The 12,918-nt window shown below is 40.2% G+C and overlaps 1 protein-coding gene across 2 annotated transcripts in view; it reads left to right on the top strand.

Moving 5' to 3' along the window:
- Nucleotides 1–295: 295 nt before the first annotated feature.
- The window catches only part of PTN (pleiotrophin), a 100,501-nt gene continuing 87,878 nt past the window's right edge, over nt 296–12,918 (top strand). Inside the window, exon 1 of one of the 2 annotated variants that reach the window (XM_058569365.1) lies at nt 296–559. The gene's annotated coding sequence lies outside the window, so the exon portion shown is untranslated. The remainder of the gene's footprint in view (nt 560–12,918) is intronic. The other variant, XM_058569356.1, reaches the window with a different exon arrangement.

Here is a 12,918-nt window from a genome sequence, read left to right as displayed (position 1 = left end):
TGTCCTACTTGATAAACTGGGGAATGAGCCCGTCTAAAAAACAGGTCATGCATAAAGTTTGGAAAAGAAAGATCATGTCGCGCTCTCTGCTAAAAACAACACAGTGTTCCATCTCCTGGCCTCTTGGTTCAAACCCGTGTGCTAGCTCCTGTGGGGAGAGACTGCCCCCGGAGAATTCTTCTTTTAATAAGCTTCCCAATCAGCTCGCGAGGGAAAGGCGCGCTCCCTCCCTCGCCCTGCCTGCGTCCTCTCCTTGCCCGCTCCCCTCATCCCTCCCATTCTCCATTTCCCTTCCTTTCCCTCCCTGTCAGGGCGTAATTGAGTCCAAGGCAGGATCAGATTCCCCGCCTTCCAGTCCAAAAATCCCGCCAAGGGAACCGCAGAGCAGAGGAAAATCCAGAGGGGAGAGAGAGGAAGAAAGAGACCAGTGAGTCACCGTCCAGGAGGGAGAGAGCAGACGCCGCGCAACGAGCAGCAGCGACTCGGGTACCTGGAGCAGACCACCTCGCCCCGTTCAACAAAGGCAGCCGGAGCGCCCAGAGCACATTTGCAACTCAAAGTAAGTGAAAAGGACTGCGCGATTCTCCGAGGTGTCTCCAATCGAGTTTCCCTTCACCTTCTGCCACTTTTCTGGGTGCCAGCAGATGCTGATGGTAGGAGTGAGAGAGAGGCTGCCTTGGTGTCTTTGCTGGTGGGGCTGCTTTCAAGGCTGATCGGCTCCAGAGGCAAACTGAGGCGTGTTTTGGGGGAGTCAGGTCAGGGTAGTGCGGGTGCCCTTAGATGAGTGGAAGGAAAGGAGCTTTTGTGATGCTATGCATGCATTTGGATAGTGTTCCTGCTACCAGCTGGAGAACGTGCAGGGGGTTTGCTCATTGTAAACCTGCTTTAGTAGGTGTGTCTGTGGCTGGGTAGAGAAGAGAGAGAAAGTAAGGCAGCCTGAGCAAGCGGGGCTCATTTCCCATCCTTTCTCTGCCTCTGCGATTTCCCCAGGGCCTGCCAGTTGATGACTCTTAGCTGGCATTTCTAGGTAAGATGTGGGGGTTGTTCTTCCCAGTACCAGCACACATAGAGCATCTCTCACAGAGCATCTAGCAATCCTTGTGCTGCCTGCCAGCCCAAGAATGGTCTAGAAATGATTAAAGTCCAAAGTTTAAAAGGCACACTTTAAACCCCCTCTCTCATTTGAATGCTAATTTTAATAACTGCCCTGTCCCCAGCACTTGAACTTTTTATTTCACCCACATAAAGCTAGAGTATATTTATTACTTATTTGCCAGATACTCAGTTTCTGAGTTGATGTTTCTAAGTTAAAATATTTTTAAAACGAGGAATGTATTCAACTCCCTTCCCTACTTGACACACAGAACATAAACTTCCTCTCTGTTTACCACACACACACACACACACACACACACACACACACCTTTCTCCTTAACACAGCACTCACACACACATACACAAGAACACAAGAACACACATTGAGTTTATATACACTGTTGTTAACTCACCCCTATCTGTGTTAACAGCTGCTTTTTAAGTTTGGGGATGCATTGAAAAAATAGGAGTGGCATGTGGCGGGGAGGGGTGGTGATGAAAGGGGAGAATGAAAAGTGTGGCGGACAAAGTTCCAGTCTTTTAGCATCTTTCATCTTAGTAGGCATTTTGCTTTAGCAGCTTGGAAGGGTGACGTGTGTGAGTGTGCATCTGTGTGTGTGTGTGTGTGTGTGTGTGTGTGTGTGTGTGTGTGTGTATTGGAGGGAAGGGCCTGGGAGGAGATTCAGGACCTGCCAAGAAGAGCCTTGGAACTAATAACAGAATGAAGCAATTTCATGATCCCAGGAAAATGTGGAATTGATGAAACAGTAGAGCCCATTTTAGCCCCTTGATCATCTGGGGATGAATTAATATGTGCAAATATTACAAAGTAATGGGAGTGAAACAAAAGCAGAGAAAATAAAGCTTGTATTTTCCATCTTCATTATGCTCCTTTTTAAGTAAATTACGTACTTTAAAGCCCAAATCATTAAAAGAACATTTATAGTCCAGTTAAATTCAAAGAAAACCAGAGTGGATATTATCTTTTTTCTCCCCTTCGGGACATGAATAATTTCAGAGTGGCAGTATTTGTACTTTCTCATTTAAACTAGAGGATGAGATTTTTTATTATTTTATTTTTAAAAAATGCAAATGGCATTATCCTGTGCTTTAAGAAACTTTTGCGCTTTGAGTGACTAATTGTCCTTTAAATCTTGAGAAGGGGATCCTTCCTCTCCTGCTGTCCCCAGGCCCCCTTTAGGACATTTTGCTCCTCATTTAGGGAAAGGCCTCCATAAGGAATACCTACCTAATGCGGTACAAAACCGCGTGAGGTGCTGTGTTCCAGTTGTTCACGTGTGGGTACAGTTTACAAAATAAAATACAATATATTTTCAAAGCTACAGCTGAGAGAGAAATGAAACTACTGTTAATATATAACCTTTTATTACCTGACTTTTAAATGAGGTATTATATAGAATGATAATAGTATATAACAGTATAAATAGTACAATATAGTATATATACTGTATAATAATATATAATAATATGTAATTCTGTGGTTGCCATGATATTTGGAATGATAAATTTACTAATTTGTTGAAAGTTTCCATGTACTTTACTTGGTATAGCAACATGTAGGAGGGCCTACATTTTTTTTTTAATGGGCATTTTTTTTTTGTTTACTCCAATAAAGCCAATGGCCTGTTTAAATTTTCACAAAGCCTGATCATTGGAAATAACCTGAGAGAAATAAGGTCCCCAAATAGTTTAATTGTTTTTATAAATAAAATCAATCTTAGAAATCAAATATTTTAAATTTAAATGTTTTATTTTCCCTTTGAAGATAACTGTTGCTTTCTCATTTAAATGACATTCTCACATGAATTCTGATCATATTCCTATTTGCCATGTGGTGTTTTTATTACTATTCAAAATTTTCACAAGAGACCGAGTTTAGTTGCTTGTTCAGAATGGTGTAGTAAGTTAACGGTAGATGGAAGGCCAGAAGTCAGAATTCAGAATATAAATTCCAGTTCTCCAAAGACTTATGCTTTGTTTTTCTTTTCTTTTCCTTTTTTTTTGGTAAGAAAGACTGGCTCTGAGCTAACATCTGTTGACAATCTTCCTCTTTTCGCTTGAGGAAGATCGTCCCTGAGCTAGCATCTTGTGCCAATCTTCTATTTTGTATATGGGACACCAACGCAGCATGGCTTGATGAGTGGTGCATAGGTCCGCGCCCAGGATCCTAACCTGTGAACCCTGGGCCGCCGAAGTGGAGTGTGCTAACTCAACCAATATGCCCCCAGGCTGGCCCCAAGACATGCTTTTTAACATGGCGGCACAGTGATGAGGGAAGTTGTTCTTGACTTCCCTCCTGAAGGTAGTGTCCAAATTGAGACCACCCAGGGTGATCAGAGAACAAACACCTTCTACACCTGGGTGTGCCTCAGCCCCGTTGACGGTGTGGTTTCCTCTGGGGCATCAGGCTGCGTCAGGGCTCTCCCACTGCCCTGTTCCATTGCTTGGATGCTGAGTGGGGCTTCTCTATAAGGGTGAAGAATGTTGTCTGTTCTAATGAATAATCAGAAGAACTTTTGTCTCCTCTTGGCACAAGGCCATGTCATCGCCCTGAGGTAAAATAATATTCTGATACGGACCTTGTTTTTAGGAGCTGAGTCTGCTTTTTTTCATCCAGAGTCAATTGGCTTGAGTGAAATATGGGCCATGGCCTCACTTCGGAAAGTTGTTCTCCATTCTTGCTGTTTGTGGCCAATTCAAGTTTCCATCCACTGGGCCATTTTTCCACGCACTTCATGCCAGTCATCTATGTGGCATAGTTTTCACAGTGTCGTACGGTCTTTCTAGATTATCCAATATAACAAGCCTCTTGTTCCTCCCTATTTTAGTATTTGGTAAATAAGAAGTTAAAATTTCTGTGGTTTAAAAGTGTAGCTATAATGTAACATTATCAGAGGGCATTATAATTATGGTAATATTATGGATTTGATTATGTAGATCACATTCACCACAAATCCCTATTTCTTAAGGTTAGGCTTAAGGGTAGGCAAAGAAGGAATACAGTGAATAGTTCATGCCTGAGATAGATATTTTGAGAAATAAATTTTAATTTCTTCTACTGGGCTTTATTTTGGAGCCATTTCTTCACAGTAGATTTAGATAAAGTTTCATTTTAAATAAAAAAGATCCTCATAGTGAGTTTCCTAAAAGAATTCTAGATTCTTAAACTTCATGCTCAGTGAAAAAAAAAAATCTCTTGCTGTATATTAATCTTAAAAGAAGTGAGTCCTAGTAACTGACACAGGCTCTTGATTCTAAGAATTGTGCTTAGCAAAAATCAACACATCATTTTAAAACACAAATAGCGTGCTGTATCTCTAACTTTTTGTTCCCACTTCTTCCAAATTTTACACTCACCTGTTCCCCCTCCTCTTGCTCTCATTTCTTCCTTTTATTGATTCAGTTGCCATTGTTTCTTGCCATCCAAGAGGTCCCATGATGTCTTGCCCAATTCCTTCCCCATATCTGTGATGTCATATATCCATTTATGTACATATGTATGAGGAACGGTTGCCCATATCTTGGAATGCATGGAAGGTTGGACCTTGCTAGCTGAAATTTTGACGTTTTTCTGACCTGGTTCACTCAAATTTGTTTTCAGGGCCAATGTACTCTCTATAGACTCAACTAGATTTTTTTTCTTTTTGACTCAGAACCTGGCGAGGATCAGCTTACCCTTTCATCACTGCAGTAAATGTTGACTTCATTCTCCTCTCAGCTTCTCAACTTCAATGAAGGGGTGGAGCCAGGATTATTTATCTTCATCACACTTTCCTAGGGGCTACCTCAACAACACAATGTTTCTTGCTGCTATGGCAAGTCAATTTAACAGTAATAAACAATATTTGCTATATATGTGCAGGATGCATAATACTTTGCTGGACAACGTAGTATATTTAAATACAACACAGAAGGTTCTTTTCTCTAGGGCTCACAGTTTTACAATTCCAAACGCTTTGTGTGTGGTAAGTGATGCTAACTTGTGAAATCCTTTGTTAGAAATTCAATTAAAAGAGATCTCAAACAATGATAATCCATGATAGCCTCAGCCATCTCTGGAAGAAACACTTGAAAAGTCACAGTTCATTTCATCAAATCAATGGCTTTTTGCATTTCTTCCTTTTCCTTGCCATGCAGCTGCGTTGCCTGCTAACACCGCCTTATTATATTTTACTGTAACTTCCTTGACATATTATTATCTTGATATTTTTCCAACTTCTTTGGCCACTCCTCTGATCTGTTTTTTTTTCTTTTTTCCTCCTCAACTTCCAAATATGAACATTCATTTCCAAATATTTCAGTTCTGTCCCTTCTCCTCTCTCTTCCTCACCCTCTCTCTCCAAATGCTTCAAATTGATCATGACTCTTTGAGTTTCTACTCCAATTTTCATTGAGAAAACTCTCAAATCTCTCCATTCTCTACTCAGTTTGAGTCTCACATTTTTAATTGTTTCTTGAATGAGTACTGAAGGGAATGATTTGAGCACAATCCTATTTGGAGAAGGAGATTGAAGTAAAGGACTTGTTATTTTATTCTTATCCTTAACAGATGTCTACAGATATTGACTGCCCTATTACATGCCAGGTGGTGGGATGGGGATATGAAGATAAATAAATATGCCTTCGAGCAGCTTATGGTCTGCTCAATGTATATGTGAATAATAAGATTAAAACACAAGTTACTCCAACACAAGTTAGAGTAAGATATGTACATACAAGGTTTTTGTCCTAAGAAGTTCCAGCGACAAAGGGATAAAAAACATTTTTATGAGAAAAAGGAAAGTGTAACTCACAAAAAGCTAAATGGAGAAGGTGATAATATTTATTTCAAAAGCATCGCTGTCCTTTTGTTGCTTTAATATCTTTTGTTCTGGAAGAGAAATTGAACTCCCAATACGTTTGTGTTTTCATTTCATGTTTGCCACATAATAGAGCAGAAAAAAAATTATTGAAAGTGACATCTTAAGAAATCAGTCTGAATTATTTAGAATAAATATAATTTTAAAGGCATAACACCTCACCCTAGATGATCTTTTCAGGAAAATTTATACCAGATGTGAGATGACTGTCCTTCAGTGAAAATATAGACATGGAGGAAAAGAAAGCAAATCCTCCAACTTCAGCTGTGGCATTTGGATGACACTGCCAATGAGTTGGGGAGTGAAGGCGCCCAGGGAAGGTTTTCCCAGGTGAATCCTCCCTCTAGATGGAGCTCTGATTCTCCCCTCCTCTTTTCTTCTCAGCCTCTCCATCACCGCTTCCAGTGACTTCCAACTCCTGCTTTCTGAGCAGTGTGGACACTGGAGAGCATACCTTTTACCTATCGTAATTACTCACCATTACTACCAGCTCCACCCCACCCACACCATGCACGCTTGAAGGCAGGGACTCTCTCTCATTCATCTCAAGAACCCTATAATATCTAGGATAGGGCCCCTTGAAAATGCCCAATAAGTATCTGGCAAATGAGTGAAAAATAAATAAATGACTCTGAATACCATTTTCTCTGCCCTTCATGTGCCAATGACCTTGACTGGTACCAATTTCCTATTTAAACCTGAGCACCCCCATTCTCAGCCTCCAACCTCTAGAAGAAACCTCTCCATCTCTCTTTTCTTCACTTCTTTATTCCAAAGGTCATATAGGCCTGCCAGTTCTCTGGAGTGTCTTCCTATCCATGCTCCACCTCGTTCACTTTAAGGCCCCAAACTTTGTGTGGTCTCTGACGCATGGCTACCTCCACAATGGAGAGAGAAATCCTGCCTCTTCTTTAACAGACCATATAATTCAAAGCTACAAGACTGATCACTTGAAGCGTTATTTTCATCATAACTCCAATGTAGCTATAAAACATTTTCCTTTCAGAACTTTTCACATTTATATTCTCATCATATTTTGTAACAATTCTACTTAGGTAGGCTGAGCAGGATTGTTTTTTAATTGATATGAACCCTTAAATCTTAGAGAGGTTAAAGTAACCCCATTAAATGCCATACAAATATTAAAACAAATGTCTTAAAATTCCTAGTTTGGGTATTTTTTTCTCCTCTATAGTATAATGCCATCTCTTTCTTTGGCTAATTAATTTTATCTCCCAGTTGCCTGTCATATCTAACTAAACTCCAACGTATGTACAATAAGAGGCCAAATAACCTCAAGTGGTGGTTCCCTGTCTTCAATGATTATCAGAATAACTAAAGTCATGTCTTAACATCCAGAAGCCTGGGGCCCATCCCCAGAGATTCTGATTTGAAGGGTGGAATCAAGGAACCTAGACATGTGACAAGCCATCTTGATGCAGGTGATGTATTAGCCCCAACACTCCAATATTTGAGCTCCTAGGTCAAAGAAACCAAGGTATAAACCACAGCTACACTTCTTACTAGCTGTGTGATCAAAAAATATTGTGGTTTCTCTTACTTCAATTTCCTTATCCCTAAAATGAGGGCACTAATACTTACCTCCTAGGATTGACATGGATATTAATCTAGAAAATGAATGTGAAGGACTGAACCAAGAGTCTGACTACTAGGAAGTATGTGGTGAGGACGATGAAAGTGCTGATTTCACCTCATGAAAGTCCCCCTTTGCTCTGCCTCCTCTACTGCTTTTATTTCTCATGCCCAGTTGAGTTCTCTAGCAAACATACAAACAGAAACCTAGGTGAGACTCTCTGCTTCTTGAAATGCTTCTCCTCTCCACACTGTCAGAACATTCTCTCTAAATGCAGATCCAAAACTCCTTTCTTCTGAAAAGAAATATATAGAACATGTGAACATGCTCAAGACCTGGGGGGTTTGACATGTAAGGTCCCCAAATCAGACTGTTGACCTTGGCCTTTCCCATAGCATCTAGGAGAGCATCGTGCATACAGGGCACTCCAGTCCAAGGTGCAGCCACCTTACTGCTGACGTTGGTGATGTCAGCACAACCACGTCCTCCCTGGCTCCTGCTGCCACCATGGAGGCATCAGCTCAGAGGAAGGAGTCAAGGCTTGGATTCAGGAACACACATGTATTTCATCACAGTTCTGCCTGTTGTTTGGTATGGGATGCTGAGGATGTCATTGAATCTCCTGGAACCTCAGACTTTTCAGTGTAAGATGATGACAATGATGATGATACTACCTGCTTTACCTACGCAGGTTGGTGATAAAGGTAAACTGTGACAATGCGATGTTTATAAACTGTATACTGTCATACTACACGTGAGCTATTATTAATAAAATCAGTGGGGCCAGTTCTGTCTTTCTCTTTCCCCAATTCTGCTGTTTGTCATTGTCATTTTCTCAGGACACCTAGAGATTGCCTAAGGTGCTGGAAGGTAAGTTTGCCCCGATGAAGTGAGTAGGAGGAAAGATGTGTGACGGGTGTGAAGAAAAGGAAATCTGAGTCATAGTGAAAAAAAAAAGTGAGTAGATAATCCTAAAAAAGACTAAATTAAAATGGTTATGAACTCTTATACTAAATATTATGTTATAGTTCTTCCCAAGAGTTGTCAAGGTACATACAAAATTTTTCAATCAGTTATTTGTACTAAATTTAGGTTTTTATGATTGACTAGCAACACTTTGTTTACGCTATAGCTGTGCTTCTCACACTCGAATGTGCATATTGGTCACCTGGAGATCTTGCTAAAATGCAGATTCTGATTCAGTAGGTCTCCGTGAACTCTCAGAATCTGCATTTCTAACAAGCTCCTGGTGACAGCCATGCTGCTGGCCTGGAGACCTCACTTTGAGGATCCAGCCACTAGTGTTTGGTTCGACAAACTTGAGAGACTAGGAAAGGGATCAGAACGCTCCAATCATGACATCCATAGCTTAACAAAAACAACGAGAGTTATTGGCAATAACACTTTTTGCTAAATGCAAAAGCTGCTCACACCTATATCTTCATGTCCAAATAATATTTACAATGTTTGATTATTTATAAAAGAAATTTACAGTCACCATATGAATTGCCATTGACTTGACCAAAGCCCCTTAAGAGTAAAAGGCCCCTTGCTAGGTATGACATGGGCTTCTTTTCCAGTGCTTCTAGACCTTTCCCTGGAGAGCGTGTAAGTAATCCAAATGCAGCCTTCTTAATTTGCCTTAAAAGGTAGAGAGAAGTGTTTAGGAAACTTCATTCTTGATAAGAAAGGGATATAATGTACTATGATTTCTGCACGCTAGAGTATTCTCTTCTTTAGGGTTCGAACATCTATTACTCTCTTCGATTGTCCCCTTCCAAACTAGAATGGAAGTAGAGCAGGTATCATCCATCTATGTGACTTCTTGAAGACACTGGGCTGCCCAGAGAAAGAGCCAGGGCTTTTTGCCTCTAAGTCTAGATTTAATCAATAAGGATCACATTTTGGTAACACTCTTAGGAAACAGAGAAAATCTTCACTCAGGCTAAAACAAAGGGAGACCACACAAAACTTGAAAACAGTGTTTTCACAATGGCCTTCCTTATTTGCTGATAATATGGCCTTTTCTATAACTAGCTATGAAATTGTTGCTCCCAGTAGCAGAGGATCATTTCTGAGGTTTTAACATATAGTGGCTTTCATTTCTGACAATAAGAACATCAGAGGGGTTCCACTGGGCATCCAGCTGGCCAGATGGAGTGTCCATACTAAGTCAAAAGTTGGATCTTTGGCTTAAAACACACACACACACACACACACACACACAAAACCTTGCAGCTTTGGAGAATCATATGCAAGGATCCGTTTAGTTCTTCAAAAAAATAATTTCTACCAAAAAGAAATGTTGCCTTCTGCATGCAATATATTTCTTTAAATATGTTCCAAGGGGTTCAAATGAGGAAGCCTGAAGCTGCTATAGGAAAGAAAGCAGATAGTTTAGTAGATTATTTTAATAGGTGTAGGTACTTAAATCTTAAAACAATAGAATAACTGCTTTCTTCCCAGTCTCTTTTCTTGTTTACAATATACATTTCACTATTAAATTTCATGTCTCTGGCAATATGCTCTCAAATATAGCTCAGTGCATGTCAAACTTGTGAAAAGCTTGATTAATTTTAACTATGTGAAAAATAATGAAAGGGATTTTTTTCCTTATTATGTTTGTTATTAGGAAAACAAATATATGCCTGAAGAAACATCATTTTTTTCTCATTCTAGAAAAAATATGTGTCCACGGTACAAGATATTCAAGTTTTAAAAAATTACAAAGAGGGAAAAAGATCACTTATAATGCTCCTCAAAATAGACATCACTATTAACACTCTGCTATACTTTTACAGTTTTTCTGATGTAACTTTTTAAAATAGTTGTATGAACCAGTCTGTGTCCTGCTTTGAAAATCAACATTATAACTGATGTACACTATATTCTTAATAGCTGTACACACATTAACATGTGCATTTGTTTCTACTAAATGGGCCAATTAAGATGGAAATTCAATTTATTTAGTTTGATATGAGTAAACATAAATCATAAGAAAGCTTACTAAATTAATATTATGGACTCTTGTAAAAACATTGGAAATAGGAAAATGCAAACAAACATAATCCTATGAAGCAAACAAAAAATCTTTTTCCCAGCAAAGGATATGCTGTTTAGACGGGAACAGATAATCCTGTGGAACTAAGTGTGTGCCAATTAAAGGTCAAGCTGAGTACACATTGTCTTCCATTCTTACCCTTGAGGACCCTCCCGGATACGTGTCCAGGGGAAAAATCTCCCCAGAAGCCACCGCTGCCTGATTCTGCCCAGATCCAACCTAACCTCTTTAGCAGGTCCCAGGAGCCCGGGGAACCTCTGCCTGTTCTGGGCTGAGAGGAGTGAGCCTCATGCACTGCACGTGGGGAAAATGCAAGGGCGGCAAACGTTTTTGATGCATGTCGCTCCGGGGCTTGACACTCTTTGGGGAGTTATTTATTTGCTCTGTTATTATTTGGAATGACGAGTGTACAAATTGGCTCTAGTTTAAAATGAGTCAGATGAAATATGGGTTTGAGAACCGCACTCCTGTTTGTAGAGGATGGGGGAAAGTTGACACTTTTATGGTCGAGGCCAGGACTGAGATTTCCACCAATTTGAACCTGAAATGACGTTTAGCCTTTTGAAATGGTGGTTTTTAGTCTGATGAGATCACAGAGTTTGCTCTCTGATATGTGGTATTTGGGGACTTGAAGATGTACTTCAAGGCTGTCATAAATGAATTTGGTTTGGAGAAATAAATTAAAAGCAATTCAGCAGAAATAAATGGGTAGAGGTAGATTTTTACCAATTTCTACTAGATCCACATGTCCTAAAAGCAGGCTAACTCCATGGGTTTCTAACAGCTCATCCAGTGATGATCTAATACAAGAGGTTAAAATGACAGTGGTTAACTTCAAAGGCAGCATAACCAAGAAGACAAAAGAAATAGAAGTGGACTTGAATTGAGATCTTAGGGAAAATTTCCAAAAATCTAATCAACAGAAGCCCTACGCTTGGGGAGGGGAACTTCAGACCTCACAAAAAATTCTATTAGATAGTGTTGAGGTTTCCTCCACTGCAGATGAACTACTGGGCAACTATCTTTGGGTCCTTTGGGTCCATCTGGCTCTGGTGGAGCTGGTTAGGAGATTTCTCTGGGGTAGATTTGTCTTGTTTGCTTTCCAGATCCCCTGGGCTCTAGATGCCTCTTGGTATAATAATGCCATGAAGACAATTCGGCTCTGTGGAGCAACCCTGTCCTCTTCTTGGTCTTCTCAGAGGGAGCCTTTGAAGACAAAGCAATGTTAGTTGTTCCAGTGAAGAGTTCCTGCCTCAAATAGGATGCAAGCAATCTCGGATGCGGGGCTGCCAGTTAGGTCGCCGGAGCTAACTCTTCCATAAAGCTGTCCACGCTCGAATCCATTGTTTCTATCCATGTCTTCTCCACCTTCGGGGGGATCATGAAAGAGAATCAAGGAGGAGACTGAGAGGCTCCCTTGCATGGGCTGGAACACAACAGGAGCGCTCCAGGCCCAGGGCTTAGCTACACACAGGCCAGTTAGAATCCTGGGTTAGTTTTCTACTGTGACTTTCATTCGCCAAATGTAATGTATAATGTTAAGTATCTTGTTTAAATCAGAAAAAGTTTAGGCTTTGGGCATTTCTATTAAAAAGTCCAATTTTACTTTGAAGAACAAATATTATTCCCTTGTCTTCTTCCCATCTCTAATTAACTCCATCCTTATCTGAATTCCAAGTCCATACCAAGGTATAGCCCATTTATCATCATTCATTAGAACTTGAGCAACAATGGAAAACAAGCAACAGAGCAGGGATGCTGTGTACTCTTCTTAAGGCAATTTTAATGTATCTTTGGTGAGGAAGATCAGCCTAAGTATCAGAGGCTATTTTCCTCAAAAGGGAATGAATTTCATTGCTCACCTAATGTGACATGGGATTGCTTATCTCTATTTTTGGTGGAATTTAAGCAAAATCACACTTTGTCTCTTAAGAATGTTCAAATATTGTATCTATTTTGACTCATATTGCTGCAGTGAAATTGGAATGTCCTTTAGACCTGTGGAGTGGCCAGGAACCTCTGAATTGGAAGAGGTGAGAAATGTGGCAGTGAAGTGCAGACCAATTAGTAAGGCTTTAAGGAGCAAGTAACAAAATTCTTCCAGAGGGTGGAAATGGAGAAACTATGGGACTGTGGATTATCAGATAAATTTGACTTTTTCTTTCTTTTTTTTTTTTCTTTTTTGTGAGGAAGATCAGCCCTGAGCTAACATCTGTGCCGATCCTCCCCCATTTGGTGAGGAAGACCGGCTCTGAGCTAACATCTATTGCCAATCCTCCTCCTTTTTC

The sequence above is a fragment of the Diceros bicornis genome, chromosome 3, assembly GCF_020826845.1.
Source record: "Diceros bicornis minor isolate mBicDic1 chromosome 3, mDicBic1.mat.cur, whole genome shotgun sequence".
NCBI classification, from domain to species: domain Eukaryota; kingdom Metazoa; phylum Chordata; class Mammalia; order Perissodactyla; family Rhinocerotidae; genus Diceros; species Diceros bicornis.
Note: the sequence above shows the minus strand (reverse complement) of the source record. Positions and strands in the feature narration are given on the sequence as shown.